At 35.5% G+C, this 8,312-nt stretch overlaps 1 long non-coding RNA gene across 1 annotated transcript; it reads left to right on the forward strand.

Moving 5' to 3' along the window:
* Positions 1–345: 345 nt before the first annotated feature.
* LOC122139500 lies at positions 346–4,942 on the forward strand. Its single transcript, XR_006156352.1, has 2 exons — positions 346–400; positions 4,326–4,942. It is a non-coding gene; the product is annotated as an uncharacterized LOC122139500 (long non-coding RNA).
* The last annotated feature ends 3,370 nt before the right edge of the window (positions 4,943–8,312 follow it).

An 8,312-nucleotide genomic window follows, 5' to 3' on the forward strand; every position in this document is an offset into this window, starting at 1 on the left:
CTGAGATCTGTTGCTGTGAAGATGGAGTTTGTTAAAGAAGAGAGTGAAGAGAACACGAGTGAACCAGAAACCTGGAGAATAAAACTCACGAGGAACCAGAAACCCCGGGAGAATAAACACGAGGAACCAGAAACATGGAGAATAAAACACGAGGAGCCAGAAACACGCAGAATAAAACACGAGGAACCAGAAACCAGGAGAATAAAACACGAGGAACCAGAAACATGGAGAATAAAACACGAGGAACCAGAAACATGGAGAATAAAACACGAGGAACCAGAAACCGGCAGAATAAAACACGAGGAACCAGAAACCCGCAGAATAAAACACGAGGAACCAGAAACCCGCAGAATAAAACACGAGGAACCAGAAACCTGCATATCTCACGAGGAACAAAGAGGTTGGTGTTTATTCTTCATTCGTCTTTTAATGAATATTTGTGGTACATTCACAGATCCTTTATATAAAAATAAGACCTTAACTATCATTAAAATGTCTTAAATCCATGTTTCAAAATTCTTATGGAAATGTGAGCGAATGGACACGGAGGATGTTTAATTATTACTTTAATTAGACTTTATTTTTGCTTTTTGGAATCATAAACTGTTGAACTCAGAGCGTGTGAGACTGAATTTGTTTCTACGCTAGTATAAAACACATTTTAAGGAAAGTCACTATAGGACTTTGGTTATTTTAAATCATGTGAATGTCTCAGTAGAGCATTACTTGCTTTTTTTGTTACATTTCACTGTAAATAAGTAACAGTTTTGCAGCAGGCTTTGCAAACAGCAATTCTAACTGACTTTTACTGTAAGATATACGTGACCCTGGAGCACAAAACCAATCATAAGTAGCACATGTATATTTGAAGCAATAGCCAAAAATACATTGTATTGGTCAAAATGATCAATTTGTCTTTTATGCCAACAAATCATTAGGATATTAAGTAAAGATTATGTTCCATGAAGATACTTTGTAAATTTCTTACCATAAATACATCAAAACTTAATTTTTGATTAGTAATTTGCAGTGCTAATAACTTTTTGACAACTTTAAAGGTGATTTCCTCAATATTTAGATTTTTTTTTGCACATCCTAACAAACCATACATCAATGGAAAGATTATTTATACAGCTTTCAGATTATTATGCATACACCTCACAACACATACAGCACACAGTGCATTGTCACAACATAGAAGTAAACTTGTTTATTATAATGTCTGATCTGTAATCAGTGATTTCTGATGTGAATCTGATGTGTTATTTAAATTCAGTCAGAGTAATCGATTAGTTGGTCGGTTATTTCACACCCCAAAATATAAAAAACATAACAAATAAAAAAAAAACAAAAAAAAAAAACAAAAAAAAAAAAAAAAAAAAAAATTTATTTCCTTCCTTATTTATTTCATAAAAACAAAACACTATTCCACATTCTGCCCAATGTCCTTCAAACAAACTTAATGCTATGAAAACATACAGAGCTTAACAATTTATTAGACCACCTGCCATAATAAAGAGAAAATACAAATATTTTAGGAATCTGGGTGTAATGTAAACATGTGTCGCGATGCTGGAGGCGGGGGTGTGGATTAATGTAAACGTGTCGCGCTGGTGGCGGGGTGTAGATTAACATGAAATTAATAAGTGTAGGCAATCTAGGTGTGAGACGGGCACCAAAGATACCTTATATCTTTACTCTTTCCTTGGCTTTGGAAAACTTGTCTTGGATGTTTCTCTGCGTCGGTTTTTGCATAACTCCGGGTCGTCAACACCAGGCTTTGTTGCAATTTTTTTTAGGAATTAAATGCTTTCTCTGAATTTTTAAAGTCTCTCCGTGAGCTATCTTACAGTTGCGGATATATCTGCTCAGCTATTCGACACTCCAGTGTATTCATGTTGCTAGTGACTAGGCTGGAGATATTGTTCTCTCTTGCCTGACTCATGTTTTCCGCGCTGCACAGAGCGGGAAACTTCAAGTGCGCATTTAAATGCAGCCGACAGAAAATCCTGCAGCGGAACAGAGTGCCATTCACATAGTTTCCCATAAAATTTAGTTGTATTTGTCGCAAATCACTGTTCTTCTAAACACCAAACTCCGTTTCGTGATTAAATAAACAGTTTTAGACTGCTGCCTGAATTGAACGTGACGTGTCTGGTGTGTAACTTCTCCTAGACGCAGCGCTGCGCTTTTGCCCAGTATGTAACTTGTCACATCACTTTATTTATACAAAAGGCGCCCGCAATTCTCTCTCTCTCTCTCTCTCTCTCTCTCTCTCTCTCTCTCTCTCTATCTCTCTCTCTCTCTCTCTCTCTCTCTCTCTCTCTCTCTCTCCTCTATATATATATATATATATATATATATATATATATATATATATATATATATTATATATATATTATATATATATATATATACACATATATATATTTTATTAAATAATCATGCAGTGTTCTAAAATAGGATCAAATAAAGTGTGAGAGTGCACATACAATATCAATAATCTATGTATGTAATTTTAATGCTATGGCTTTGTTTACTGTTGATATTTAAAGATGGCTATCTTTAAGCATGACTGTTGAAATTTAATGGTAATACTTAACAGTAAGAGTCTATTTGTAATATTAATGAAAACTGTAGAAGTATTGTTCCTAGTGTGTTCATTTCAACATTTACTAATACTAATAGGCTACATTTTTACATTTTAAAGTTTCTTTTTTTAACATTAGTAAACTATGAACTATGGCAACTTAAGAAACTGGCACTCCACTGACATAATAAAGCAATATATGGAGGACTATGGCCTTAGCGATAGTTGGAGAATGAGGAACCCTTTTTTAAGAGAATATTGATATTTTTCCACAGTCCACCAATGTTCATCTAGAATTGACTTATTTATCATCAGCAACTCACTAATAACCAAGATATCAGATAACACAATTCACTCAATTTTAATCAGTGCTCATGCCCCTATCTCTCTGTCTATAAATACTCAAACATATGCTAAAACTTCAATTATATGGCGCTTCAATAACTCACTATTAGAAGACTCCAACTTTATAACCCTTATAAGGCAAGAGTGGGCATTCTTTTTGGAGATGAACGACTCACAACCGCAACAAGAATTGGAAAATATATTAGAACAAAAAATCAAATTCCTCACAAATGACATATCTCGCCATCCCAGTGAACCAAAACAGAAGGAATTAAAGGAACTTAAAACACAAATTGATGACATCATACAGAAAAAAAAAAACACAATTTCAAATTCAGCAACTGAAATTTAATAGTTTTCAATATAGTAATAAAGCAAACAGTAAACATTTAGCAAATTTACTCCAATACAAGAAAGAGAAATCAATTATCCCAGCCATCCTAGACGCTGCAGGAAACATTAATCAAAACCCACAGGATATAAATAACATATTTCGGAATTTCTACAGCAACCTCTATTCTCCCACTCACCAACCTACTCAATCAGAAATCGACACCTTCTTGAACAGTCTGACATTGCCAAAATTAACTGCAGAACAAACCAACATCTTAGACGCACATCTTACCCTTAATGAACTTACTAAAGCGCTCAATAAAATTCCTAGTAATAAATCTCCCGGGCCGGATGGATTACCAGCTGAATTTTACAGACACTTCTGGGACATATTATCACCACTATTCAACAGAGTAATTATAGAAATTAAAAGGTCATCTACCATACCCACACACATGAATACAGCAGCCATGACATTACTGCTAAAACCCAACAAAGATCCATCTCACCCTTCTAGCTACCGACCTCTCTCACTATTGAATACTGACTTGAAAATTATCACCAAAGCACTAGCAACCAGAATAGAAACAGTCACCCCCACACTCATTCATCCAGATCAGACAGGCTTCATAAGAAATAGATACGCCACAGATAATGTCCGCAGACTTTTTAATCTATTTAATATATCACAAGAAACACAACATAAAACCATTATCATTTCACTTAATGCAGAAAAAGCTTTTGATAAGGTAAATTGGTCTTTTTTTTATTCAATACACTTCACAAGTTTGGTTTTGGAGAGTCATTCATCCATTGGATTAAAATACTGTACACATCACCCAGGGCCACCATTACTACTAACCGAATCACTTCACAGAGTTTCACACTGCATCAGGGCACCAGACAGGGATGCCCACTCTCGCCTTCTCTCTTCGCAATTTTCATTGAACCACTCGCAGCAGCAATAAGACAAAACACCTTAATCAAAGGAATTCAGGCAGACAACGCACAACACAAAATCAGTTTATATGCAGATGATCTTTTACTTTATTTACAGAACCCACGAGTATCACTTCAAGAAACGTTCAACATTCTCAGTAGATTCTCCCTTGTTTCACATTACACTATCAACTGGAACAAGTCAATTGTACTACCACTTTCAGATGATGCATGGGATTCTGGAGCTCAGGACACATCCCTCCACCTTCACACAGGTAACATCAAGTACCTAGGGATTCAGATTTCCCCCAGGCTGTCAGAGCTTTTCCCCCTCAACTATACTCCACTCCTAAAGAAAATTGAAGATGAATATAAACGCTGGTCTAAACACCCACTCACACTCATCGGAAGAATAGCTGCTGTCAAAATGAAAACCCTACCCCAAATAAACTATTTTTTTTTTCTATGATCCCCATCACTCCTACAGATAAATGGTTCAAAACTCTTAATTCATTAACAACACAATTTTATTGGAAAAACAAAAAACCCAGGATATCACACTCAACACTACAAAATAAAAAATCACATGGGGGGCTTGAGGCACCAAACTTCCATCACTACTTTCTGGCAAATCAATTAAAGTACATAGTTAAATGGATCAATATACACAAGCATAATTACCCTTGGCTAGAACTGGAACAAAACCAATGCACAAATATCTCAGTTGCAGACCTCCCCTTCCTCTCACAATCAATCAAGGAATCCAAACTTTGCCAACATATTACCATCCATTCAACTCTGACAGCCTGGTGGAAAACGAACCAAATCACAAAATCATCATTAGAATTAAACAGGTTCACCCCACTCTGGCACAACCCAGAATTCATGATACAGAATAAACCGCTTTATTTTCCCACATGGGCACAAAAAGGAATCACACATCTTCACCACTTATTTGAGAACCAACATTTCATGTCATTTAACACACTCACACAGAAATATGGGGTTGGGAGAGAACAATTCCTTCAATATCAACAACTTAGACTTCAAATTAAAGATAAAACCACACTTACTAACAATACATTACAACCTTCCCAGCTTATAGAAGAAATTTTGAAAATTAATAACTTAAAAAAATTAACCTCCCAACTATATACATTGATTCTAACCAAAACACAATAACACTTCCAACAACCAAGTGGGAAACCGATCTGGCTGTCTCTTCCAACCCTGAGTACTGGGAACAAATCTGTAAGAATACATTTTCCATGACCGATAAAACAAACCTGCAGCTTATACAATATAAAGTCATTCATAGAACTCAAATCACCCAAAGTAAAATGTTCAAAATAGGCCTACACTACATTGATATCTGTTCACAATGCACTTTAGGTAGCACAGACGACTATTTGCACGCAATGTGGCATTGCCAACCAGTTCACTCTTTTTGGATTACAGTCACTGAGACACTGTCCACTATCCTGAGCCACAGAATCCCATCATCACCAACACTTTCTCATAGGCGACTTTTCCGAAATCCATATCCCGCAAAAATACAGGAATCCATTGCTCATTTCTCTAGCTATCGCTAAGAAAGTAGTTCTCCAAAACTGGAAATCAAAAAAATCTTGCCGCATTAAACACTGGACAAATTTAAAAATACAATGCACACAGAAGGAAGCAATCATCAGCTTTTTAAGACACCTGGTCCCCATTTTTGACATTTCTTAATACATTTCTTAATATCACACAAACATAATTACCAGTGGTGGACAGTAACGGAGTAGCTTTACTTCGTTACTGTACTTAAGTACATTTTTCAAGTATCTGTACTTTACTGGAGTAGTTTTATTTTTAGTAACTTTTACTTCACTACATTCCAAAGCATAAGATCGTACTTTTTACTTAACTACATTTCATAAAACATATCGTTACTCCTTATAATAGGCTATATCACATGCTCTGAGACGCAGAAGCGGTTTCTGATTCAAGAACGAACTGATTCTTTTCAATGAAGCTTTTAAATCGGTTCGCAAATCGCACCAAACGATTCATTCACGAATTAGAATGATTCGATTGCAGCTGTTCTAGAGTCAACAACTCACTGATTCAAATGAACCATTTAGTGCGAGTCTCCAGTGAACTCAATTCACAACCGGGAGATCTTGTGAACGCGCGCGACTGATGCTACTAAAAGTAAGGTACTAATGTCGAATTTTAGGATTAATTATTGTACCTGAAAATCATATTTATGTCAAAACTGTCATTTATTTGGGAAGTTAATCTGCTGTAAAGGGTGATCTATTTAAGACCACTGAAATGCTTGAATGCAAACACATCAGCATCAGTGCCTCTTACGTCAAAAAACAAAACATTAAAATAACACAGATTAAATAAAATAATTAATGCACGTTCAAATTCCCCGCTGCCATAACATTAACAGTTCTATTAAAATGCTAGGCATTTAGCCCTATGTGACGTCTGTTTTTATATTGTTTATCAACAGTATAAATGTTTATATTGTTTGAATTAACTAGCCGAGTAGACAGATATGAATGTTTATTCATAACCACACTGAAAATTAGTAAATATTGGTAGCTGATGCTAACTGTCTAGCTAACAAGCTTGGTGCTAAGTTGAGGTAATTTTTAAAAATAAAGTCCAAATATTTTTATTCAGTCACCTAGATAGATTACATCTGAGGGAAAAGAAAGGCTGTGATGTTCAGAACATGGTAACTGCAGTAATTATCAAAGTTGGAAGTTAAAAATTAAATAAAAAAAATAATAAAAAAACCTATGAAATAACTTTATTGATCAATATAATGGTTAATATTAACATGTTTATTCATTTACAAAATATAGTTCAGTACTGCTGCTATTTTTTTTTTTTAAATAGTAAAGCACTGTTTTAGTTTTTATTTAGTATCCATTTTAAAAACTATCGGTTGATTAATCGGTTATCGGCCAGTGTGGTCCAACCTAGCTATCGGTATCAGTAAAATAAATTGCTTTCCTTTAATGTTGATGTTACACTCTCTAAATCCAAACAACAACGTTTGATGTCATTTCGGAATATAAAAAAGATCAATCCTTCTGTTCTGACTGACGCAATTGCTGATTTTCCACCCAGTGACCACCTCACTTCTCCTGACAATCTGGTCTCCTTTTATAACTTTGAACTACAGCAGGTCCTTGATACTCTTGCACCTCTTAAAACTCGGACTGTATCATTCACCCATTCTGCGCCCTGGTTCACTCCTGAACTTCGCCAGCTCAAAACCAGAGGGCGGCGTTTGGAACGTCTTTACAAACGAACTGGTCTTATGATACATAGAGAACTGTATAGTGAACATGTTCATCTTTACAAAGATGCTCTTTATGCTGCCAAAAATGTTTTCTATTCACATTTAATTGAGTCTGGAGATGGTAATACTAAGCACTGTATTCAACTGTTAATCGTATCAACAAACAAAAACTATATACACTTCCTGCACACCTGTACTGCACTGCTCAATGTGATAAATTTATGTCTTTCTTCAATGAGGGAATAACTACCATCCACCAACAATTGGCCTTTTTGGCTACCCCTTACTGTAGTTCGTCACACAAAAACTCAATAAATTTGCCCCTCCTCTTCTTTATTCTTTCAACTTGCCATCTGAAGAAAAATTTTCTCAGTTAATTTATAAATCTAATTCTTCCACATGTCTGCTTGATCCTATACCAACTCATTTGGTAAAGGCCTCTTTTCCCTCTTTATCTTCTCTTATAACTCGTATTATTCACACTTCTCTCAGCTCCGGCATTGTTCCATCATCTTTTAAAATAGCTGCCATAACCCCTGTTCTTAAGAAACTTGGCGCAGACCCAAACAATTTAGATAATACCGTCCTATCTCAAATCTTCCATTTATTTCAAAAATTCTTGAAAAAAACATGGCAGCACAGGTTCATGCTCATCTTAGTAATAATAACTTGTATGAGTGTTTTCAGTCAGGGTTTCGTCCTAAGCATAGCACTGAAACTGCACTAGTGAGAGTAACGAATGACCTGTTAATGGCTGCTGATGGTGGGTTGTTATCTATTCTTGTTCTACTTGACTTG

Source organism: Cyprinus carpio, chromosome B13 (genome assembly GCF_018340385.1).
Source record: "Cyprinus carpio isolate SPL01 chromosome B13, ASM1834038v1, whole genome shotgun sequence".
Lineage (NCBI taxonomy): Eukaryota > Metazoa > Chordata > Actinopteri > Cypriniformes > Cyprinidae > Cyprinus > Cyprinus carpio.